We start from the raw sequence: 27,021 nt of genomic DNA on the forward strand, positions 1-27,021 counted from the left end.
AATGGCAAGGAACTGCACTGATCAAGAGCAGAGAGTTCTTTCATTAGAGCCAAGCACTCAGATCGGCAGAGCTGTCTGGTTGAGCCAAGCTGAGCCTATTGAGCTGAGCAGATCATCACTACCCCCTTGTACTGGGACCACCTTGACGTGGTGAGGGGGCTCCTGAACACTAGGAATTTGTTCCTGGGTTCAAATCCAAGAGTCCCATACATTATATGTATACATATACAGTACGGTCCCAAATTATGCGAGAATTTGGTCAATCCACAACCTTGCATAATTGGAAATTCGCAGATTTCGAAACACATACCTTATGGGAATATAATTCCATTAGGGCCAAGGCAAACGGCAACTTACCCCATCAAACTTTTTTATACTACCCATTTTCAACACTTTCTATGTACAGTAGTACATCATACGTCAAACTTAATCCGTTCCAGAAGGCTGTTTGAAGTACGATTTGTTCAATATGAAACAAATATCCCCATAAGAAATAAAGGTAATCAGGATAATTCGTTCCAGCCAACCCAAAAAGTCCCCTTTTTCACATTTTTTCTATTATTAATTTGTTCAAAAGTTAAATTAACAGTGTAAAGTAATGAAACAGTTAGTTATATGAAGTAAAATTTTCTAAATTTTATTTTTTGTGTACGATTTACAACTGTTTGGTAAAAATGGTGGTGGCTGGCTGGGGGATGGAGGGAGGAGACAGGAACCCTTTGAGCAAACCGAATTGGTTGCAGTATGCAAAGGTTGATAACAAAATCAGTTTTATTCACATATTAGGTACAAAGATAATCAAAAGAATCGATAGTGTATGTGTTCGAGCGTGTTTACACGTGGATCTTAAGTGCACGAAAGACATAATTATGCCCAATACATCAATTTACTGTTGGCAAATGGCAGACTTTTAAACAAGCATGAGGATTTTGCAAACAAACAAGTAACAAGTCAAGAATGCAAGAAAAGGAAAGAGAGATAAAATAACTTTTCACAAGGAAGCCATTTCAACAAACAATCGAAAGCATGCAGAAGCTGAGAGCAGAGCCAGTTTGTTTATTATAGAGGTGAGTTAGTTTTACAGTATTAAAAAATCATAAAAAGCAATTGTCACTAGATTGGTATTTTACCATAACAAAAATAAAAGTGATTTGGGCAGATCAAGTGTAAGTGAAAGAAATGGGTGAAAAATCATCCAAGATCAGCTGATAACTCAGAGGGAAGCAGAGCTGTTCTTCCCTCTCCTCTCCCTCTCTCTATCATCTTACTCAGCGCACCGAACACTGACTCAAGCAAGCTTTTTTTCTTTTTTATTGTATTGCATTTGTTTTCATGTTTCATCATTATGTTAAGTTTATTGTGAAATAACATTTTGTTTTTTATGTGACTTGGTACTGCTTTTACATACATATTTATAGTAAGATTTACCGTTTTTTTATCTCCTCAATAATATCATGATGCACGATAACCTAAAGTCATTCATTCATTATTCCTCAAAAATATAAACGCTCCCTCACTCTACCTCAAGTTAGCTGTGTATCACCTTTCTCACCTTTCTCACCAGACGCCAGGTAGGCCTCCAGGCCTGTCAGTCGTCCTGCTTCAGGAACTGTCTCCATTCTTGGCGATCATCATAGAGCCTCATCTCATCAACTTCCCGCAAACTAGAGCCTCTCCTCTCTACTCCTCTCTCTATGTTTTGTAGCCATCTCATTTTTGGTCTTCCTACCGGTCTCCTTCCTTCCGGTGTCCATTCCAAAAACCTTATAGGATATCGCTCCTCCTCCATTCTTTTGGTGTGTCCAAACCATCTAAGCTGTCCTCTCTCCACAAAATCTAGTATCCCCTCCACTCCCAGTTCTCTTCTAATGTCTTCATTTCATAGCCTATCTAGTCTTGTTACACCTTTTATGAGTCTTAGGGCTTTCATTTCAGCTGCTTGAAGTTGGCTTCTAGTTCTTGATGTTAATGTCCATGATTCATGGCCATAAGTCAATATTGGTCTTAAAATAGAGAGGTATATTATGGTTTTCACTTTGCGAGGTATATTTCTGTCTTTCATTAGTAGTGGTAGAGTAGATACAGATTGTTACTGAATTTCTGTATTCGGGTAGTTATTTCCAGCTTTGAATCGTTTTGGTCACTAAACTCTACTCCTAAGTATTTGAAATTTCTACACTGTTTCAATGTCTGACCTTCTAATTCTACATCTACGTTACTTGGTGTTTGTGATAGGTGCATGATCTCTGTCTTATTCTTGTTGATCCGCATTCCATTAGCTGTTAAGATCGCGTTCCAGTTGTTGACGTTTTCTTGGAGAGATTCTGCGCTGAGGGCTATCATTGCATAGTCATCTGCATACATAAGGTTGATGGTCATATCTGCAGCTTCATCCATCACCTAGTCCCCTCCATAAACATTTATCTAAGAACAATATAAAAAGAAGTGGCGAAAGGACGCTGCCTGTCTTACTCCTGATTTTATTTCAAACCAGTCTTCATTCTCTTGATTTGTTTTTACTCTGGATCTGATTTTGTTTTGATAGGTGTTATAAATTGCTCTTATAAGTTTCTCAGGGATTCCATAGTAAGGGTCTTTTTAGGGCATCCCATATTTTTCATTCTTGGTACTCTATCAAAAGCTTTTCTAGATCTATAAAAGCAATATGTCTATCCCTGTCCCATTCCCAGCTCTTCTCAAATATCATCTTGAGGGAGAAAATCATATCAGTTGTCCCTCTTCCTGGTCGAAAACCGTTTTGCCATTCACCCAGCTTTGGTTCAACATATCCTCTCAATCTAGTTTCAAGTATTCTTTCATATACTTTAAAAGCATGTGACATTAGGGATATTCCTCTATAATTGCTGCAATTTGTCTTGTCACCTTCTTATAGATGGGCATATTAGATCTCTTTCTCCAGTCTTCAGGTGGCATTTGCCCATTCCAGAGTATGTCGATTAGCTCTAGTAGCCAGATGACTCCATCCTCCCCCATGTTTTTAAGGAGCTCTGCAGGTATTGTATCCACCCCAGGGGCCTTACCATTTCTCATCCTCTTGAGAGCATTTTTTAACTCCAGTGTTGTATGTCAGGTTCTGCATCCCCAACCACATCAAATTCTACATGCTCTTCAAGGTCATTGTTTCCGTTGTTTAGTAGTGTTTCAAAGTGATGTTTCCATCCTAATTCAATTTCTCGGGGTTCGGTTAAAATTGTCCCATCCATAGGGTCTTTGATTACATAAGTGGGTGGTTGGCTTCCCTTTCTATAGTTTTTGGCAGTGCTATATATGAGTTTTCTGGTACCTTGGAGATCATTTCCCAGATCTTCTCCTATTCTTTCCCATGTTTTTCCTTTTTGTTTGAGCTTTTATTCTTTCCGTTTCTCTCGACGCTTCTTTATAGTTATTGTGATCTTCCAAATTCAAAGTTTTCATCCATTTTCTGAAGAAGTTTCATTTTGTTTGCAACAGCGGCCTTTAGTGTGGGGGTCCACCAAGCAGTTTGTTTTTTCCTCCTACCTGGAACTCTTTTCTTTTGCACTGTATTATTAGCAGCACCCACTACAGCCATTCTGTTGTGTCTCCATTTTTCATTTTACATTTGGGTCATTGCTCTCCTGTAGCATTTGTTTAGCTCTACTTATTTTGTTTTGATATCTAACTAAGCACTCCTCTTCTCTCATATTCTCTAAAATAAATCTTTCTCTCACTTGGCTTTTAATTGGTTTGGGTTTTGTCATCTTTAATTTAATTAAGAGAAGCCTGTGATCTGAATCGAATGACACAGAGGGGATGCTTTTACATCTCTGACCATATTTTTGTTATTTGTTATTGCCATATCAATCATTGATTTTTCAGTATATGCTCCTAAAGCCGAGTTCCATCGGTACCACGTCCACTTGTGGCTGTCTCTATGATTATAGAAAGAGTTCATAATGGACATCTGGTTTAGTATGCAAAAATCAATTATGTTTTCTCCTTCTCTATTTCTGTCTCCAATGCTAAATGCTCCTAATATGCTCTCTATGCCTGTCCTGTCTTGCCCAATATGTCCATTCATATCTCCAATTATTAATGTATTCTCACATATGGGACAGAATCTTTTACTTCTTGTAGATGTCTGTAGAATTCTTCCTTTTCTTCTTGAGGGCGGCCCTGCTGTGGTGCATACACCTGAATTATGCTGGCTTGAAATGTTCCTAACTTTAAGGAAATGCTAATAATCCTATCACATTTGAATTCTAGATGACTAATTTTTCCAGCTAGCTCTTCACTCACAATAAAACCTACTCCGTGTCGTGCGGTTCTTCCACCTTTGTAAAATAATTGGTAATTGTTATGCAATAATTTTGTTCCTTCTCCTGGTAAACGGGTTTCACACAACCCCAAAATGTCTATTTTTCTTTCCTCCATCATCATGATTACCTCCTCCTCCTTACCTCTCAAAGTACTTAGATTAATTGTTCCTAATCTCAAAGATTTATTTCCCTGTCCATGTCCAATAACATTCCGAGTCAGGATGTGCCCGGGCATCCTTTGATCAATGGGTCTGTCCTGAAGTAAGTCGTGCGGTTCATGAGCAATTTATAGCAGCTCATCGGCTTGCTAGGCCTGTCGTGAGCCCTCAGAGCTGTTAATTTGTACCATCCATAAGCCTATTGCCTCCTAAAAGGTCACAGATGTTCCAACATAACCCCCAAGCAGTCTTATGGTAGGTTTAAGCCACTGCACCTCTACAAGGTTACACAGCTCCTTATCCCAATGTATGCTGGCCTTGGGACCGCAATGACGAATTATTTTGTAAATCAATTTTGTGCTAAATTTTACTGTGAAAAGCTTTGTTCTTTCATTTACTATTTTGTTAATATTGTTCAACTAGATTGTCTCACTCAGCGCACCGAACACTGGCTCAATTACGACTTTTTTTCTGTATTGCATTTGATTGTTTTCATATTTTATCATTGTTAAATTTATTGTGAAATAACATTTTATTTTTTATGTGTATTGGTACTGCTTTCACATACATATAGTAAAGATTTCACTGTCTCTTCTCTCCTCAACAATACCACGATGCACAATAACTTAAAATCATTCGTTCATTATTCCTCAAAAATATAAACGCTCCCTCCCTCTACCTCAAATTAGCTGTGTATCACTGCAATGACGAATGATTTTGTTAATTATTTGTGCTAAATTTTATTGTGAACTAACAGCACTGTTAGCTTGTAAAAAAACCTCCAAAGTTCCCCTCAATAATTTCCTAAGCGTAAATTTTGGATGAATACGTCTCGTCCTAATGTTAAAGGGTAAAAATATGTACACACTAATAAAGATGTATGTACACACTAATAAAGATGTTGACACACGCCACCGACCATTAACACTAAGTAGAAAGGTGGCTATCGAGGCTATCACAAAAAGTGGGTTTGGATATTAATTATTAAAGTCAATTAACTATTAATATATATACATATCTATTAAAAATAAAAAAATTAAAGATCACACCAAGGAAAATGATTAATGTCTGGTCAGCAAGAGCTCACAATCATATGTCTTCATTAGAAGACGGCCGAAAGCAAAGTGGAGTGTTTACAACCGGGCGGGCGGGCCTACCTGCTTACCAGACGGTAGTTACTGCCTAACCACCTTGTTCAAGAATTTAATGGCCGTAATTCCAGCCTACGCTAAAATTAATTCCTTATGTAAAGGACTGAGGGTTTGTATATCGTGTAGGCAACAACTTGATGACTAGACAAAATTCATAATTGTTAATATTAAATTGACATCCCTATTTTACAATATTAGTGTTAACCCTGCATTAAATCCTCAACATATGTATGTGGATGCATAACAAAGCAAGGGGAAAAAATTTAAAAATTAAATCCAACCCCGCTCTCCCCAATCCTTAAAATTACAGCATACACATAATTTCAGATTACATAAAAAACTACAGCACATTTTGCCCAACAAAGCCTATCCACAGAAATCAACAATAATCATGTAGTGAATTAACAAATATGAAACTTCCATATATAACATATATCCAAAAACAAAAAACTACATATTTTTTACAAGTTTGTCCTCCATACTTGTAACTTTCTATCCAATAATGAGTCTACCATCTTGTAAGCAGTGGCAATATAATCTTTACATTTATATTTTTCTAAAAAACTAAACATTTTGGACCATCTTTAAAGGCTACAACTGTATATGCAAATAAAGTTAACTATAGAACATAATTACCTAGAACTGCAATGAAAGACATATATATAGTACACTATACTCACATGTCCCAAGGACGGACCACGAGGTATAATTGTTACTTTATGAAGTGGATGGGAATCTTTTGTGTAGTACGCTACCAAGGCATGCCCACCCTCATGGTAAGCTGTGATGAGATTAGCTTCCTCATCAGGTATTCTGGATTTCTTTTCAGGGCCTAGAAAATTGTAATTTTATACTGCAATAATGGCAAATACAGTGTACTTAACTAAATATCGGCATGTTTGAAATAAAGAATATGGATCCTATGTATAGCAAGAGTTGCCTAAGAGCATGCAGTGATCCATTCCAAATGTCTTTTATAATAAAATTATAAAAGGTTGCCCAAATTTTTCAGCTTAATATTTCATGCAAATGTGGAATTTTCAACAAATCACTTTGTGGACTCAGCCAGACGACATACCCATGAGAACCTTATCTCTAGCAGCTTCCAAATGCTTCATAGACACTGAATCAACTTGATCAGCAGCAGCTCTTAATGCAGCCTGGTTGGTTACATTCTTGATGTCAGCCCCTGAAAAAAGTGGGATAATTAATTACTACTCTCAGTCCTTCAAGTTTCACATTCAATAACATTTGAAAGGGAAAATTTTGAGTTTTCAAACACAAGGCTAATTTTTTCCTACATACCAATTAATAATATCTATGCCCGTATGAGTGGTCTTCAAATGCCCCCCAAAACAACCAGTTTTTACTGTCTAATAAGCAATAAAACAATCTTGGTGCCCATAAATCTACTTTGACACCTTTTATGTAGTCAGGAAATAAGGTTGTAATAAAAACTGGACTGGGAGGAGGAACTACTCATTGTATGACTAACATGGTTCTATAAAAAAAACTAGTTTTAGTTTTGTGTTTATGTATACCCAATCACATTTTAGGTGATAGAGCAGTTGCTGAATATTCTAAGTGATTTTATCAATATGTAAGATCCAAGCAAGCATATGAGGACTAATATGAATCAAGGACTAAAGTTCTGGAGACTCAAGGTGATTCCTCAAGGTATAAAAAACTCACAGAATGAAATGCAAGGCACTTGTACTTTTAAGTAATTTTAAGTATCTTCAGATTTGTAAAAGAAACTTACTTTCAAATCTCATGAGCCAAAAGCTATCAAACCCATACCTAAATCTTTATGATACCAAAATGAATGGATAAAAGGAGATGGAGTTATGAAGTAGATAATGATGATGATGATTCCCTACACCTTCAGCCAGTGGTAAAACCTGGCCCACTGCAAATGATGATCTCATAAATACAAATACTTCTAGTGAGTTATACCCATTAAATACAACATGGCAAATATAGCATTAACTCAATTATCCGCAACTCATTCTGTTTATCATCTTTCAGTGATAGATATGCATTATGACAACATCACAGAAGTTTTATTCTTATTGGCTGTTTGTGAAGACACCAAAGAACCAGCTCTGAAGCGTGCTCCACTGTTTTGTCCAGTTGTGGGTCATTCCTCAATAATAACATAGTATTTAAACAGTTGCTGTGTTGTACCCTAGGTTGCAATGCATTCTGCAGATTTAGTGAGTGCCCTACAGCACTGCAAGTGTTGCTTGTGCCATATATGGTGCTGCATATTTTTGGTATGGCACCACTACCACCTAAGAGTGCCAAGAGGGTGCTGACCCTCCATAAGAAGCTGGAAATCGTTGAGAGGATTGAGGCCCACTGTGTTGTTTTTAACCCTTAATGGATGGACATCATCATATGAGTACGTATCTATAACAGGTTTAGAGTGATGGACAGGCTAACTCATATCAGTATTCATATTATGAGCCATACGATTTGGATGAATTAAACGGGAAAGATGTTCAGATCACTTCAATGATCCAAAAATGATTAATGGCAACTGTAGTAGCTCAGCACAGGACAGAGGGCGATAAGTATACGTATAATCCTCGAGACTTGATGGGAGAATGTATTGCTCCTCTCTTTCCCATGACATCTTTTCATTTATTTGCTCATAAATATCCAGAGATTATTGTTGGTTTTAGTTCTTATCTTTTAAGATAGTATGTCAGTTATAACTGCCATTTTGCAAAGAAAAGTGCAAGGAAATATTAGAAAAAAAAACATGTATAGTACCTAAAAAATTTCCTGCATCTTCCCAATCTCAGTAAATATCATAAATATTTTACAATAAATAACAGGTTTTGATAATAAGAAAAACCTATTTTTGGTGGTTGCTACTGAGTCCTCAAGGATTACCCTTTCCATATTCTATCCAGAGCTCCATGGTGACCACAACTAATGTCAAAGAATCCTCTTAACTGGTCTTGTGGCCGGGTATTGTGTTGTAATGATAAACATTATAACACGTGATAAAGTATAAATGGACTTGGGATAAGAGGGCACTTTCTTTTATCCTCAGCAAAAGCTAATACCCAGTTTACCTACGTCAAAACCCTAAGAAGTGGTTATGCGCATACACACCGTCATATTGTTTACATATGACCAAAATCCAACCTAGATGCCATTCCTGTCTGTTGGTCAATGCAAGATGATCCCTTACCCAAATCCAATATCTTTTTGTCAGGGAAGTGGGAGGGTTTTGAGGACTCAACAGCAGCTACCAAAAATAGGTTTTTCCTAAGTCAAAACAAGTCATTTGATAGTGTAGTCGCTGTCTCATCCTCGAGTAGCTTTACAAAGAAATTGACAGGTGACGAAAAGCTCTTAGAGTTTTAATCCTGACAACCCAAAAACATTTTTGGTCTAGGGTCAAGCCACTAGTAGCAAGGCTCCATTCTTTATTCCAAATACTTTTAGGTTTGGTAGCAAAAAACAAGAAACTAAGATGAAACTCACGTTTTTTAGGGTGAAGTTCTGTGGTGTCTTACCTAAGCATGCTGGGTGTGGATGCAGTATTATCAAACCTTCCCCAGCAATAGTTTGCATATCCACCTGTAAGAAAGACCTGTGGTTTGATGCTGCACTGCCTATGGGTCAAGACTATTGTGACGTTTATAGATCGCTTCGTCTACCCAGAAATTAATTAATTAGTTTGATTTGGAAAACGGCAGCCATTCCCTCCAAATATCAGCTGATTTTTAGTAAACGCGGGAAACCAAAAACCCGCCAGCCAGAGGTAGGGAGTTCCTAAGTTGTGGGAATATAGTCTTTTGTCAGCTTTAGGGACGTATCTCGAAGGGAAGGATGTAGGCAGATTGGTACTTCTTAGACCTATACCTTAAGCTCTTTTTCCTGTGAACCCTCTGCTGGCTGTATGTTCTGTTTCTAGGATTTGCCTTGCTCATGGGGGGTTAAGCTGACTCCCAACACCCAAGCAAAACGCCTGCGATCTGCCCCAGTCGTCTCCAGACGTGACCATCGGACGGATGTCCGACCACCTGCCTTCCATTTAGGCCTATCCATGGCGGTAGTGACGCGCCAAAAGACCCAGGCCTAAGACAAAGCCAGGCCACATTTTTTTCTACAAAGATCCACTGAACACGACATCCAGGTACGTCTTGTGAAACAGCATATTGCCAGTCCCTTACATCCTATTATCTATTTGATCCTCATTTTCCCAATTCAATTTCCAAACCAAAAAGAACTCATCCTTTTGTTCCCTCTCACTGCCTCATGGCCGCAAGCTTCCCCTTGTGTGATCGTCCCAGACAAAAGAAGTCATTGCATACCTCAGTGAAACATTAAAGTTCCTTCTCCCCAGTGTTAGAGAACTAAACAATTGAAATTGGGCAATAAATCCTTTTTTCTTTTATCTTGTTTAATCTGGGATTCTTTTTCCAGATTCCCTGAGTCACGTGCCCAGTCTCTCTGCCCGCAAGTGTTGCATTACCCAAGTTTATGAAACCAGCATGTATGAATTCCATTTTGAGCCAGCTATTATCCATTTGTGAGAGATTATAAGTCCCAACGTGTGGACGCTGCATTTACTTTTCTCCAGGCCAGTATGAGCCTTTTGTAAATAAATAGCTGTAAAGTAACTAGCTGAGTTTCTGGCGACCTATTCCTCTAGATTAAATATTCTCTATAAATCAGTTTTACGGTAAGTTAAAGTAATTTCATCTTGAAATCCCTCAATTATTTCTGTTTACGTATCGAGCCTCTCTCAAGGCCAGGCTCATACGTAAAATTGTCGACCTCGCCGAGGATTTGAACCTAGCTTGCTTAAAAAAGCTTGTAAATCGCGTTATCCTTGTAAAACGAATGTAAATGTTTTTCAAAGCGCAAAATCAAAGCACTTGCAGAGGAAGACAGACACTGACTCACTGTAAGGTATTCATTCATAATATGATTATTTTATAACAAATGTTACTTAAGATACGTTTAAGTATTTTTATGTACGAAGTGTTTAAAAGAGTGTAGTTAGAAATATTATATTGTAACGGCCAGAGCGCCGAGGGAATTCTATTTGTAAATCGCATTGTTCTCGTCTGTCGAGACACTAACACGTGTGTAGATAGATGCCAGAAAGGACCAGATCAAACTAGGAAGTGCTTTGCCAGGGTTTATTGCTGTGTTAGAAAGCCTAGCTAGTTAGGAGTGTTTTACTAATAGTTACGGCAAAAGAAGTGTACAATTCTTTTGTCTGTGATATGTTAGGGAATTCATTTTAACTTAGTTTCATTCCAAGTGTTGGTAACCTCTCAAGCTGCCCAGCTTTCTCAGCTTCGTGCACGCGCACTCTCATGCCTGCCAGCCAACCTTCGTTTCTCACAAAGAGGCAGCCATGTTTTGATCCCTTTAAGCATTATCTCAACGATTTAAGCAAAGTAACGTAAGTCTTGAAAGTTTAACGTAAATAATATTAATCTCGGTACTAGTATCTATCGTAATTAGCCTTGAATAAGAAAGTAGAATTTCGTGTTGTAAATTGCCTCCGCGTTTACAGAGAATCAGCTGTTTTGAACGACACGCTGTGCACCCCGCTCTGCGTTTCACGTCGCATCGCTCACTCGCTCGCTGAGCGAAAGTTTCATTTCGCTTCGCACTAAACGTAACCTTTTCTTTTACAATTGTTTTCTAACATTTTAATTTTAAAATCCTTACCGTCATTTCGCTTGTCACAGGGACCTAGTAATCTTACGTAAAGTTAGCGTAAATCTTCAAGTAGGATAAATTACAAGAATTGTTAACGTAAAGCGCGTCTTTGTGAAATTCATATTGAAACGTAAATCATTTCATAAGCGCGAGCCGCTACCAGTAACGTAAAAATCGTTCACCACGAGCGTGTTATCATTTTCATAAAACGTTATCCAAAGCAATTCTTTCATTACACGTTAACGTAAGTAAATCATTTAACGCAAGTTGCGTCATATTAAACTAACATTATTAGTTCAATTCAATACAAGGGAGTTTTTCATATATCATTTTCACCCTCTCCGAGAGAGAGAGAGAGAGAGAGAGAGAGAGAGAGAGAGAGAGAGAGAGAGAGAGAGAGAGAGAGAGAGAGAGAGAGAGAGCGTACCAGAACCCATTATTCACGAAGCCAAGAGTACTACATTCATTACTTATAGCATGCAGAACTAACATTATTTTAGACTCTTGTGTCTTTCATTTACACAGCATGATACGTACGGGTCTGTGTCCATTGCAGTTTGCAAGCATTTATTTATTTCATTTATCGAGTACTTCAGCGAGGGACTGAGCATTTCTAAAATTATCATTACCTGTTGTTGCCCGAGTGGTCTTTTCTAATTTTTTCACAAAAGACTTGCGTATACCGCAAGCACAACCCGCACAGTGTGCCACGCAAATTCATTACTTCCAGACAAGGAAGTCGTTACCAGTCTAGGACTGGCCACCACCAGTGCACGTCAGGTCTTACCATTTTACAGTGCCACTAATTCTTGACACTGTCCATCAACTGGCTGCTAAGTACTTTCCCACCTTTTACTTTCTCTCCATTTCCACTATTACCCTCTGCCACGAACAGAGTACCATTTCACTTCAATATATTTAAGTATACTGCATGTAGTGTCCGGGACACACCAGCACGCTACCAGTGCCCAAAAGGAACGCCTCCTCATAAGTGCCATTGCACCTGTACAGGCCGTACAGGTAGCCATTCTCCCTGCGTGTCCGTCCTTACGGAACGCCCAAGTAATTAGTGTGTCCATGTACAAGGGTCAGTGATCCTTCGGAACACTCAACAAGGGAACGCCTCCCGAAGTAGCCATTACCAGCCCTAAGTGCTGTTCAAACCTGCGTGTCCGTCCTTACGGAACGCCCAATCCATTAGTGTATCCGCTATCCTGGATCACCCAATCAAGGGAACGCCCTCCCGAGAATGCCGCAATACCAGCACTACTAGTGCTGTCCAAAAGGAACGCCTCCTCATAAGCGCCGTGCACCCGTACAGATGTACAGGTAGCCCTTCCCAACGTCTCCCAAGTTGGGAACGCCCGTAAGTGTGACGTACGCCGCACACTTCATTCGATTTTTTCACCTCATCAGAAGGTGCCATTCACAAAGTGCCACCGAGCACCCAGTCTTTTCAGACTTTTCATTACCATTATCGCAGAACCCATTTCCAAGTGAGTGCCGCTTTCCACAGTAGGCACTCCCATTCCATTCAGTACCCTTCCTGGCCATTATTTTCATTTTCATCAGAGCCTCTACTGCAGCCTAAGGGAAATGTCTTCCCCTGCTTCCCGCGACTTCTTTGCCATAGAGCTAGAGAAGCTCGGAGCCCTCATAACTCTAGGCAAGGAGACCGGTTACACTGGACCAGTACTTGACCAGTGGATAAAGGCGCAGCAGGATGCCGCGCGCCTGCAAGAAAAGGAAGCCAGAGAAGAAGAGAGAAAAGCCAGAGAAGCAGAGAGAAAGCATGAGCTCGCTCTCAAGGAGAAGGAACTCGAAATCAAGCGGGAGAAGGCCCGTAAGGAGAGTATCTTAGCTCCAGCCACTCTGCCAGCTTCCAGCCCTGCACCCACTGTCTCTCTTAGTCCTGCCGTCTCTGGTCAGCCTGACATCCTTCCTATTCGTGAGCCTGGTCCTGATCCAGTGCCCGAGATAGAATATCCTGCCAGCCTCTTACCACTTTACCGCCTACCTCCTCCACTTTGGGAGAGGTAAGCCCACCAGTTGACCCCGGACTTGTTTCCGTGGGTGATTCAACAGAGGTTTCCTTGACCTCCCTACCTCAAATCACTGCCAGAGAGGACTCTTCACCTGTGCCAGAGCACACTGCCAGCCTGGGTGACTCCACAGATTCGCAACCTGTGGGGCCATCTTGGCCTTACTGTCCAGTGCCACGGAAGAGGTTCTGTAACACGTTTTGCCGAGACTGTGGCTGCAAGGGTCACATGTCTGCCAACTACGGAGGGTGCGCAAATCACAATATTCCTCCCATCGCAATGGCCGTTACAGATCCTTCCTCACTAGGACCCCCAGCTAAGGGCCCTATAACAGTCGCACCCCTCCAAAGCCATTATCTGCCAAGCCACGTCAGAGCCTACGACGACTCTGGCGCTCAAATCTCCCTGATAAGGGAAGATCGAATCCCCCGAGGGGCTAATATTGACAGACGTCAACTGATAACCATTGAAGGTATCAACCATATCAAGCTGATCCTTCCAACCGTCCAATTGAGGGTCACCCGACCTCACTTCTCCAGAGTTTGTACCCTTGCAGTTGCAAGCTACATTCCAGGAGGTTACGACCTCCTCCTAGGGCAAGACATGAAGTCTCCCTCACATTTCAAAAGGCCTTGGGGTCCTAACCCCACAACAAATCACTCCAAGGCAAGGAGTCATCGAAATTCTACTTCCTCCAGGAAGTACGTCCACCAACAGTCTCCCCCGTTACCAAGGAGGGAGATTGATCATTCACAGTTCCGTTGCAAAACCTGCAACGTACTAGGGCACTCCACAAATTGGCCTAGGTGCCCTAGCCGACTACCAGCAGCGGACACTGTCCATTTTCCACAAGGCTTAAGCCTTCAATACAAGAGACAGGAGCCTCTGTTCTGTCTCCCATTTCCAAGGGCACGCTGAGAGGTATTGCACCTCCGGTACCCGTCACAGGTCCAGTCGACCTCAACTCTTTGCCAGTGCCACTTGGCAGCACTGAGCAGTGCCAAGCTCCGTCCACCCTGGACGTAGAGCCACCACCAAACTTGACCTCTGTGCCTGGCCCCGAGCTAGCGCCGGCGCCTAACCTTATCAAGGATCCTCCTACAGGAGAGCCTCCCACAGGCATGAAGCTTACTGCAGCCCATGGCAAATCTCCAGCCCATAATTCTTCTTCAGCCTCACCTCTGTCGCCCGAGGATGAACCTCTGGCAGACCTAACCTTCATACCTCCTCTGGAAAACCAGGAACTGCCCGAACGCGGAGTCAGCCTGGAGTTTTCCCTCCCCCTTACGACAGGCTGTCGCAAGCAGGCTGAAAAGTGAGGGCCTCCCCTGCAGTAGGTTCCACCTCTACGCCGGTTGCTGCAGATACCGAAGTAGGGTGTTCTCCTGCAATTCCTCAGGCTACCACTGCCTCTGCTCCTGACGGCGTTTCTGGCCTTACCCCAGACTCGGTGCCTCCGTCTACTCCTAGGACTGGTATAGCCAGGCCCTGGAGGAATAAGAAGAAGAGGAAGAAGGGACGTCATTAACACACTAACCAAAGAGCCACATGCTCTCCTTGACACCTGTGCCCGAGGTACAGTGTCACATTCATTTGCAGAGTGATCCTGGCACCTACCCAGAAAAGGTAGCCAGCCTGATCTCTACCAGTAAAACTAACCCTCTAACCCCTAGAAATTGTGATACTAACACTCATGTAAATGTCATAATTACCTCATTGCATTTCCATCCTGGTCAACTAACCACTCATCATCCTCACGCATCATTCCCTCACATCATGTATTTTAACAATTCCGTCGCTGAACTGCTGCTGTGCGTACCACACTCTGGAATGATTGCGTCTCCATTTAACTGTATTGAGTAGGTTAGGCTAATGATTTATTACCAGGGCATTTAGGTTAGTAGCAAGTAGAACTTTTCAAAGTAACCTTATCTAGGGGCGGGAAGAGTAGACTGTCGGTCACAGACAACCCGTAGTTATTACTTAGGCTAGACTACATTACTCCATTAAGTTAGTACACTTAGCATCTCCACCTATAAGTTAGGTAGGCCACTGTAGTTAGCTGTATCGCTGCTCTAAAAACTTCAAGTTGGAGTAGGAGAACTGGGTAGTCGAGACGATCAACTTATTTAAGCCAAGACCTTCACGCCCGAAAGGGAGTGAATGCCTTCTTAACAGGGGGAGCTGTGACGTTTATAGATCGCTTCGTCTACCCAGAAATTAATTAATTAGTTTGATTTGGAAAACGGCAGCCATTCCCTCCAAATATCAGCTGATTTTTAGTAAACACGGGAAACCAAAAACCCGCCAGCCAGAGGTAGGGAGTTCCTAAGTTGTGGGAATATGATATTGTTAAGATACAATAAAGTTTTGTACATACTTACCTGGCAGATATATACTTAGCTATAGACTCGGTCGTCCCGACAGAATTTCAAAACTCGCGGCACACGCGACAGGTAGGTCAGGTGATCCACCATTCCCGCCGCTGGGTGGCGGTCTAGGAAACCATTCCCGTTTTCTAAGCCATAATTTCTCTTCCACCGCTGTCATCCTGAGGGGAGGATGGGTGGGCCATAATCGTATATATCTGCCAGGTAAGTATGTACAAAACTTTATTGTATCTTAACAATATCATTTTTGTACATGAAAAAACTTACCCAGCAGATATATACTAGCTGATGGCACCCTTGGGTGGCAGGTAAGAGACAGCTAAAAACAAAATAATAATACTTAAACTAAATACATTTAAAAAAACAGGGAAAAAAAGGGAAAAAACAACATATGTTCTTGGATAAAATAAATCCATGGTTCCTACCTGATTGGGCTGAAGACTTCATGACTACTGTCGATGAGTCTGCCTGCCTCAAGAGTTTCAGCGAGGAATGGACCTATGGCTGAAATAACTCTTTGGATCGTGTCAATGGGGGCTAGCCCGCTTACGCGACAGAGCCTATTCTGGATCGTACCAATGGGGGCTGACCCACTTACATGGTAGAGCCTTGACCTTTTGTCATATCAATGGAGGACTCGCCCTCTTACATGACAGAGTTAAGGTTACTATAAGTAATCACAAGGAGCACTGAAGCCAATCCCGATCACCTGACCATGTTAGTACTCTTATAATCTATGAATTGCAGAGGGTTCCTATTCCCTCTGACAATTAACCAATAAAAAACAACCACCAATAAAAGATAATTTAAACACTAAAGTAAATTACGAAGGATTAGCCTCAGCCCCTCTCCCAGCACTGAATTCGCCGAAAACATACCGCTCCCAGAGCAAAGCACTTTTCGTACAAAATTTTTTTTACGTCTCTTAGGTAATTCGAGGCAAACACAGAATTACATCTCCAAAACGTAGACTCTATAAGTGCCTGCAGAGACCATGTTTTGTGAAATGCCATTGACGTAGCTATGGCTCTCACTTCATGTGCTCTTACTCTGAGAACCTTGAGGTGCTCTTCATCGCACTTAAGGTGAGCTTCCTTTATTACATCCTTTATGAAGAATGTAAGGGCATTCTTAGAAATCGATCTTTCCGGATCTCTTACAGAGCACCAAAGACTTTCTTCTGTACCTCCTAGCAACTTTTTCTTCTTCAGGTAGAACTTGAGTGCCCTGACTGGACACAAAGTCCTCTCTAGTTCTCTTCCTGTTAATGAGAGAGTCCTCCTTATCTCAAGCTTCTTGGCCAAGGCTTTGAGGGATTTTCATTCTTTGCTGAGAAAAAAGTGTTTAAAGGAGCAAATCGCTGAATCCTTCTTAAACCCACTTTACCTTCCAAAGCTTGCAACTCGCTAATTCTCTAGCTGTCGCTAATGCAAAGAGGAATAAGGACTTTCTAGTTAAGTCTCTAAAAGAAGCTGTGTGAGACGGTACGAATTTTCCGACATTAGGAACTTGAGGACCACATCCAAGTTCCAGCTAGGTTTCTTGATTATATGGTCTTTCGTGGTTTCGAAAGACCTTATAAGGTCATGGAGATCTTTATTATTGGTCAGATCTAGTCCTCTATGTCGAAAGACTGAGGCCAGCATACTTCTGTAACCTTTCACTGTTGATACTGCCAGGTTACAGTCTTTTCTCAAATATAGAAGAAAATCTGCGATTTCAGTTACAGAGGTACTGGAAGAGGATATTTTCTTCCTCTTACACCATCTTCTAAACAACTCCCACTTCGACTGATATACCCTAGAGGTGGAGACTCTTCTGGCTCTTGCAATAGCCTTCGCCACTTCTCGTGAAAAGCCCCTTGCTCTGACAAGTCCTTCGACAGTCTGAAGGCGGTCAGACTTAGAGCGGGGAGGTTTTTGTGAAACCTGTCGAAGTGGGGTTGTTTGAGAAGATCGTTCCTTAGTGGAAGCGATCTTGGAAAATCTACTAACCACTCCAGCACCTCTGTGAACCAATCGAGAGCTGGCCAGAAGGGAGCGATGAGGGCATCATTCTTGTTCCTTCCGAGCAAGCGAACTTCCTCAATACTTCCCCTACTATCTTGAAAGGAGGGAAGGCGTGTGTCCAAGCCCGTCCAATCTAGCAGAAAGCTGTCTACTGCTACTGCTTGTGGATCCGAGATCAGGGGGAGCAATAGTTCTCTAATCTGTGATTCCTGTTGGTCGCGAAACAGGTCTATATTGGGCTTTCCCCACAGATGCCATAGTTGCTGGCAAATCTGAGGATTGAGAGTCCATTCCGGTGGGTAGGACTTTGGTCTTTCTGCTCAACAGATCTGCCTGGACATTTCTCTCTCCTGCCACAAACCCTTTGTGAGAAGAGAGATCTTGCCTTTCCTGAGCCCAAATCAGCAGATCCTTTGCTGATTCGTACAGGGAAAAGGAATGCGTCCCCCCTTGTTCTTTATATAATGCGAGGGGCTGTTGTTTTGTTGTTCCGAGTGGATTGAATCCCCAGACCTGAGACCTGCTCCTCGAAATGAACTAAAGCTAGATGAATGGTGTTAGTTCTTTCTTGTTTATGTGCCTAGGACACTTGTTCTCCTTCCCAGTGCCTGACACTTTTTTCTCCGAACTAGGGTCGCTCCCCCCACCCTTTGAATCTGAGGCCCCGTCTGCAAATAAACGCTAGCGCCGGAGGGTTCTGTAAGTGAAGGAGATTCCCTTGCTTAGTTTCTGTGATCTAACCACCAGCGGGGGGGGGGATATTCTCCTTGATCCCTTTTCGAGATTGGAAAGGTTTCTCCCAGATTGTTGGGACTTCCAATCCATCTCTCCTTCAAAAGAAAAATAAAAAAAAAATTTGAAGGGGTCGTAGGTGTAGTCTTCCTAAGGAAACGAACTGTTCCATCGAGGTGAGGGTCCCCAGTAAGCTCATCCATTCCCTCGCGGAACAATGTTCTTTCCTTAAGAAGACTGCCACCTTTTTCTAAGCAGCGTTCTCTCCTTTCCTGCGAAGGATACGCTAGAAAAACCGAGAATCCATCTGAAATCCCAGATAGACAATACTTTGCTGGGGAGTCAGCATGGATTTCTCGCGATTGACTAAAAGTCCTAGGGACTTTGTCAAATTTAGAGTAAAATTATAAAAAGGTCCTCCAGACATTTTTTGTTTTTCTCACGATTGGGCTCTTATTAGCCAATCGTCCAGATATAAAGAGATCCTGATCCCTTCCCAGATGTAGCCAATAACGTACATTCTTTCATGATGTCCGTGAAGACTTTAAGGGGCAGTCGGAAAAGTCCGAAACACATCGCTCGGAACTGGAATACTTTCCCTTGGAACATGAATCTTAGATATTTCCTTGCTGCCGGGATGAATTGGCACATTGGAAATACGCATCCTGAAGGTCCAGGGACACCATCCCAGTCCCCTTGGACGAAGAGCAGACGAACAGAGGGAAGACGTTTCTCCATTGAAAATTTCTTCTTCAAAACAAAGAAATTCAGGGCACTGACGTCTAGAAACCGGTCTCCAATCCCCCCGATGCTTTCGGTACCAGAACAGCCGATTGTAAAATCCCTGGAGACTGGAGATCTTGAACCAGTTCTACCGCTTCCGTTGGAAAATCATCTGTCCACTGCCTGCAAAAAAATAGCAAGCTTTCGGACCGGATCCGAGTATCTTGCAGTCAACTCCCTTGGAGTTGTCCCCGTCAAGGGAGGATTTTCCCTGAAGGGGGATCAAGTATCCTTTTTTCAGGATCGAGAGGGACCAAGAGTCCGCTCCCCTTTTTGGGCGGCCCAGACTTTTGCAAGTGGAGTAGTCTGGCGCCTACTTTTGTCTGGAGGACTCCTGCTCATCTAGACTTCCCGAAGGACCTTCTAGATGGTCTACTCCTTCTATCTGATCTGCGACCTCTAAGAGAGGTCCTAGAAGAGGAGGCACCTCGAAAGGGCTGTACAAAAAGAGGGTCTCTCTTTTTTCTCGATAGGGCACGGCCGGCCTAAACTTCTTGGCTGAGTGAGTGAGGAGATCCTGAGTTGCCTTCTCCGTAAGAGATTTAGCAACCTCTTTAACAGTCTCCTGTGGAAACAGATGAGGGGACAAAGGTGCAAAAAGAAGAGATGTTCTTTGTAAGGGTGATACGGCTCTTGCTAGAAAAAGAGCTAAATACCGATCTCTTCTTTAAGACTCCCGTTCCGAAAAGTGAGGCAACTTCTACGGAAAAACCGTCCATAACCGCTCTGTCCAAGCAAGCAGGACGCTTGAAAGTTCCTCCATGGAGACAAAGTCAGTGTCCTGAGCTCTCTTAGCTAACGCTCCCAAAACCCAGTCCATGAAGTTTTTAAAACTTCCAGGGTCTTAAAGAGGCCCTTTAGAAGGTGGTCAAGCTCACACATGCCCCATGTTGCTTTAGAAGAAAGCAAAGACTTCCTCCTGGAAGAGTCCACTAAAGATGAGAAATCCGCGTCTGCGGATGAAGGGAGGCCTAACCCCATTAAAGATCCTGGTGAAGGAGGATCAGCAGGATGAAGGGAGTTCATTTCTGAACTCTTGAGAAGCAAAAAAAAAAAAAAGAGAGAGCCTCTTGTAGTCAGAAACTGCTACACTACGGGCTCCTCCTCTTCCGATACTTGTTCCAACGGATCCACTGAAGGAGACCGTTTGGGAGTGATTCGGGCTCTTTCCCGGGAGAAGAACTCCTTTCCCGAGAAGGGGAGCGCTGAACGCTCGAACTTCTATACGAAGAATGAGGCTCCTGTAGATCCGAAACACTCTTGCGCCTACTAGACTCTTGTTGTCTAGGACCTTGCGGTTCGCCAGACTCGCGGCGCTTGATAGGCTCCTGACGCCCTGATTCAGGCGCTTGAATGGATCCCTGCGCCCTGACTCCTGACGCCTAACAGGCTCCTGGCGCCCTAACTCTTGACGCCTAACGTACTCCTGGCGTCCTGACTCCTGGCGCCTGACTCCTGGCGCCCTGACTCCTGGCGTCCTGACTCATGGCGTCCTGACTCCTGGACGTCCTGACTCATGGCGTCCTGATTCCTGCCCCCCCCCCCTTCTAGCAGACTCCTGACGTCCTGAATCCTGTGGTTTGAGAGGCTCTTGACGCCCTTTCTTGCGTCTCGCTGCCTCTTTGCGCCTGCCTGGCTCCTGGTCCTGTAGTCCCAAAGGATCTGATACCTAAATCGGTTTTAGTTTCTCTTCAGGTTCCTTGAACCTAAACGATCGAGGACTTCTGCTCGATTCACGGCGTCCTCGCAGGAGAGAGGCTACGCCTATAGGGCGAAAGGGACTCCCCTCCGGAGAACAACTCCTGTCGGATGAGTCTCTCGACGAAGGTGATAAACGCCCTGGAAGATTGTGAGGGTTCTCTCCCTATACGAAAGGGGAGGGGGCGCTTAGCGGAACTCTTAACAGGGAGCGAAAAACATCTCTTCCTCCTTGTCGAATCCTTAGCGAAGGAGCCTACTAAAGAGGCTAACTGCTCTTGCAGATTTATCAGAAACTTCTTCGTAGGATCCTGAAGAGAGGGCTCCTCTTGTCTCGTCTTCTTAGGCACCGAGGGCCAATTCTCGGGAAAACGCTCTGGGCTGGAATCAGCCGCGTCTCCTTTTGGCGCCTTCCAGGCTCTCTTCAAAGGGCGCGATAGAGAGGCCGAACTCCATCCTCGTTTAGGAGAGGAAGAGTCTGAGGCCGAAAAACACTCCCTTAGGACGCCTTTTCTGCGGCAATCCGAGGCAGCCTGGGACTTTACAACAGGATCTGCCGAAGGGACGCCTGACCGTTGGGGATGTTCTGCATCCTCCCTGCGGCTTTCGACATTCCTCCTCCCCTGGGTCCTGGGAGTTTGGAAGAGGCCTAGGAGCAATGAGGAACGGTCAGACGCCCCTCCACTGCACTGGGGACACTGCACAAGTTACTATCACCACTCTTACCTTCATTTAGAGCTCGTAACTGAGCTTGAAGTTTCTTGATGGAAGCTTTTACATTTTCCCTCTCTGAAGAAGAATCTTTGGATTCAGCACAGGGAGAAGCAGCTGAGGCTAAGGGAAAATCGTTAGTAGGAGAGTTAACAACTTCTTGTTCTAGAGAACAAGATCTACTAGATGACCTAGCTGAAGCCTTCCTTACTCTATCTCTCTCAAGCTTCCTAACATATGAAGATAACTCCTTCCATTCAAGCTCTGTTAGGTTTTCGCGCTCAATACAGGTGTTATTAAAAGAACATTCATTCTCTCTGCATTTAGCGCAAACACTATGAGGATCTACTGCCGATTTCGGCAGCCTAACCTTGCAACCTTCCCTACTACAAACTCTAAACATAGGTGAAGCCTTAGCGTCAGACATCGTGAAAGAGTAGCCAAAACCAAAGTCGAAAAACAGTCCACAATAAGCGTATGCCAAGCCAGAGAAAAAATAAACAGATACGTCACCAAAAAACCAATCCAAATTCTCGGCAAACGAGCTGAAATCCAAGATGGAGGACGAACAATTAGGTGTTGTCCGTTCAACGACACAGAGAAATTATGGCTTAGAAAAACGGGAATGGTTCCAGACCCCTGCCACCCAGCGGCGGGGAATGGTGGATTCACCTGAACCTAGCCTGTCGCGTGTGCCGCGAGTTTTGAAATTCTGTCGGGACGACCGAGTCTATAGCTAAGTATATATCTGCTGGGTAAGTTTTCATGTACAAAAATAGTCTTTTGTCAGCTTTAGGGACGTATCTCGAAGGGAAGGATGTAGGCAGATTGGTACTTCTTAGACCTATACCTTAAGCTCTTTTTCCTGTGAACCCTCTGCTGGCTGTATGTTCTGTTTCCAGGATTTGCCTTGCTCGTGGGGGGTTAAGCTGACTCCCAACACCCAAGCAAAACGCCTGCGATCTGCCCCAGTCGTCTCCAGACGTGACCATCGGACGGATGTCCGACCACCTGCCTTCCATTTAGGCCTATCCATGGCGGTAGTGGCGCGCCAAAAGACCCAGGCCTAAGACAAAGCCAGGCCACATTTTTCTACAAAGATCCACTGAACACGACATCCAGGTACGTCTTGTGAAACAGCATATTGCCAGTCCCTTACATCCTATTATCTATTTGATCCTCATTTTCCCAATTCAATTTCCAAACCAAAAAGAACTCATCCTTTTGTTCCCTCTCACTGCCTCATGGCCGCATGCTTCCCCTTGTGTGATCGTCCCAGACAAAAGAAGTCATTGCATACCTCAGTGAAACATTAAAGTTCCTTCTCCCTAGTGTTAGAGAACTAAACAATTGAAATTGGGCAATAAATCCTTTTTTCTTTTATCTTGTTTAATCTGGGATTCTTTTTCCAGATTCCCTGAGTCACGTGCCCAGTCTCTCTGCCCGCAAGTGTTGCATTACCCAAGTTTATGAAACCAGCTTGTATGAATTCCATTTTGAGCCAGCTATTATCCATTTGTGAGAGATTATAAGTCCCAAAGTGTGGACGCTGCATTTACTTTTCTCCAGGCCAGTACGAGCCTTTTGTAAATAAATAGCTGTAAAGTAATTAGCCGAGTTTCTGGCGACCTATTCCTCTAATTAAATATTCTCTATAAATCAGTTTTACGGTAAGTTAAAGTAATTTCATCTTGAAATCCCTCAATTATTTCTGTTTACGTATCGAGCCTCTCTCAAGGCCGGGTTCATACGTAAAACTATCCATGCCACCTACCAATAAAAAGCGTAGTCAAACTTGTTTGAGCTCATGGCAAGTGTTGCTAGTGTAGGAAAAAAATGGACCTTTTGGGATGTCTACCATGACCTCTCGGTAAAACCTAAAGTGCTTGAACTGGGCATAATGTTTTGTCTGCTAAATCTAGTGTACATAGAATAGATTTCCTTCTTAAAGGAATCCCATTCTTGGCCAGGAATGACAGGCCAGAGGATAATAATTGATAGTCAGCCACTTGTGTGATATATTGTCCTCGTCTAAGAGAGCCCAGTTTGCTAATAAGTACACCAGATATTAATGCAGTCAACAAGAACACATATTGTAGCTTGTGAGTTGTGGTTGTGTTGGGTCCACTGAATTGAGGGGCTGATCGAAGTCTAAGCACCTTGTTCAGGGGCCAAGTGATTGGAACCCTTCAAGACCCGATCTTTGTGATGGAAAGGACCACAGAAGGGAAGTGAAAACTTATATATGTACTAGTCAAAATGATATTGTTATTTTACAATAAAGTTTTGTACATACTTACCTGGCAGACATATACTTAGCTTACGTCTCTGACGTCACGACAGAATTCAAAACTCGCGGCAAACGCGACAGGTAGGTCAGGTGATCTACCTTACCTGCTGCTGGGAAGCGGGTGTAAGAACCAACATACCTTTCTTGCCAGATTTTTTCTCTCTTATACCTGTCTCCTGAGGGGAGGCTGGGCGGGCCATCAATTGTATATGTCTGCCAGGTAAGTATGTACAAAACTTTATTGTAAAACAATACAATATCATTTTTGTACATGACTTTCCTGTCAGACATATACTTAGCTGATTGACACCCTTGGTGGAGGGTACAAGACAGAAAATAACAAAGAAAAGGTAACAACACCTGTTGTAGGATAAAAATAACCTTGGTTCTCACCTGTTTAGGCTGAAGACTTCATAGATACTGTCTATTAGTCTGCATAGCCATAAGAGCTACAGCGAGGGCGTGACCTACAGCTGAAAAGACTCTTTCGGTCTACTAATGGGACTTGATATCCGCTTACTTAGTAAAATCCAAGTCGGATCATGTCAATGGGGGTTCGCCCTCTTCTATGACAGAACCTGTCCCACTACCAACGCAGGGAGCTTCAAACCAAATCCGATCACCTAACCAAAACTAAAGTTATTAGTATTACGAAACGAAAAAAGATGCCTACCTGCATCATTTTTTCATACAACCATATGACTCAATAAGCAAAAAACAAGGGAAAAAACTACTAAGGATATGTTCCAGCTCCCTGCCCCAGTACCGAATCCGCCGATACGTACGGGCCTAATGCGAAGCACTCGTCATACGTAATACTGACGTCTTTTAGGTAGTGGTTGGCGAATACTGAATTACATCTCCAGAATGTAGTTTTCATCAGATTCTGAAGAGACATATTCTTATTAAAGGCCAAGGAAGTGGCAATGGCTCTCACTTTCATGAGCCTTGACTTTTAGGAGCTTGAAATGTTTTCTTCATTACAAGATCTATGTGCTTCTTTCACAAGACTTCTAATGAAGAAAGACAGCGCATTTTTCGACAATGGTCTGCTGGGGTCCTTTACAGAGCACCATAGTCTGTCCTCAATGCCCTTAAGGGTTTTCTTCTTCTGAAGGTAGTATTTTAAACTCCTAACAGGGCAAAGAGTTCTTTCAGGTTCTTCCCCTACTAGGGCAGATAATCCACGAACCTCAAAGCTCCTTGGCCAAGGATTTGAGGGGTTCTCATTCTTTGCTAAAAACGAAGGAAGGAAGGAACAAACCACGGAATCCTCCTTTGAAAACCACCTACCCTTCCTTCTAGGGCATGAATCTCACTAACCCTTTTAGCGGATGCTAGAGCCATGAGAAAGAGAGCTTTCCTCGTAAGATCTTTGAAGGAGGCTAAATGTGGTGCTCAAACCTAGAGGACCTCAGGAAACGAAGAACCACGTCCAGATTCCAACTTGGAACTTCGTTCGAAGTTTTCTTGGAAGTTGCAAAAGATCTTAATAGATCATGCAGATCTTTGTTATTCGAAAGATCTAAATTCCTATGTCTGAACACAGCAGCCAGCATGCTCCGGTATCCTTTGATAGTAGATACTGCCAAACCGCATTTTTCTCTGAGGAAAAACTAGGAAATCTGCTATCTGAGTCACAGAGGTACTGGAAGAGGAAAACTTCTGGTTCCTGCACCACCGGCTGAAAGACGTCCCACTTCGACTGGTAGACTTTAAGGGTCGAAGGTCTTCTAGCTGAGGCGATAGCCTTAGCAGCTTTTGCCGAAAACCCCTTCGCTCTGACAAGACTTTTGACAGTCGAAAAGCCCAGTCAGATTGAGAGCGGGGAGGTTTCTGTGATACCTGTCGAAGTTGGGGGTGTTTGAGCAAATCTTGTCTTTGTGGAAGTGCTCTTGGAAAGTCCACCAACCATTCCAGTACCTCTGTGAACCAATCTTGGGCGGGCCAGAACGGAGCTACTAGCGTCATTCTTGTCATCTCCGAGATAGCAAATTTCTTGAGGGTTTGTCCAGTACTTTGAAGGGGGGAAAGGCGTAGACATCTAGACCTGTCCAATCTAGGAGAAACGCATCCACTGATACTGCTTCTGGGTCTGAGATCGGGGAGCAGTAAAGTTCGATCCTTGCGTTCCTTGCTGTTGCAAAGAGGTCGATGTGAGGTCTGCCCCATCTTCTCCACAGGTCTTGGCATACCTCTGAGTGGAGGGTCCACTCGGAAGGCAGGAGTTGATTCTTCCTGCTCAGGAGATTCGGCCCTGACGTTCCTTTCTCCCTGTACGAATCTGGTGAGAAGACTGATCTTCCTTGTTTTGAGACCACAGCAGAAGATCCCTTGCTGTTTCGTACAGGGAGAAGGAGTGTGTCCCCACCTGTTTTTTGATGTACGCCAGGCTGTTGTGTTGTCCGAATTGACCTGCACTACTGCATTTCGGACGTGGGGCTCGAAGGCTTTCAATGCCATCCAGACTGCCATCACTCTTTCTTGTTGATGTGCCAGGACACCTGATCCCCCTTCCTTCCGGTGCCTGACACTTCTCTTGTCCCGAGCGTCGCTCCCCAACCATGCTTGCCGACGCGTCGGAAAACAAAAACACCTATGGTTGGGGTTCGGCATGTAAAGAGACATTCCTTCCACAAAAGAAGTGGGTTGTTCCACCAATGAAGGTCTCTCTTGATTCCCCTTGAGATCTTGAAGGAGAACTCCAGATCTAGGGAGAGACGCCTCCAGTTCTGGTATAGGAAGAACTGTAGAGGCCTGAGATGCAACCTTCCTAGAGAAACGAATTGCTCCAACGAGGAGAGTGTCCCAGCAGACTCATCCACTCCCTCGCTGTGCATGCATCTTTCTCTAGGAAGGTCGTTATTTTCTCGTAGCAACGGAGCTATCCTCTCTGGCGATGGAAAAGCCCAAAAACCCAGAGAAGCTATCCGAATCCCCAGATAGATCCGCTCTTGACTGGGGATTAATTGAGACTTCTGGAAGTTCACCAGAAGTTCCAGAGAACTTGCCAATGTAAGGGTCTTTTGAAGGTCCTCCAGACATCTTTCTTGAGACTC

The 27,021-nt window shown here is 43.2% G+C and overlaps 1 pseudogene; it reads right to left on the bottom strand.

Moving 5' to 3' along the window:
• LOC135210368 (ATP-dependent zinc metalloprotease YME1L-like) overlaps positions 1–27,021 on the bottom strand; it is a 365,863-nt pseudogene that overhangs the window by 15,890 nt on the left and 322,952 nt on the right.

Source organism: Macrobrachium nipponense, chromosome 39 (assembly GCF_015104395.2).
Source record: "Macrobrachium nipponense isolate FS-2020 chromosome 39, ASM1510439v2, whole genome shotgun sequence".
In the NCBI taxonomy this organism is placed as follows: Eukaryota; Metazoa; Arthropoda; class Malacostraca; order Decapoda; family Palaemonidae; genus Macrobrachium; species Macrobrachium nipponense.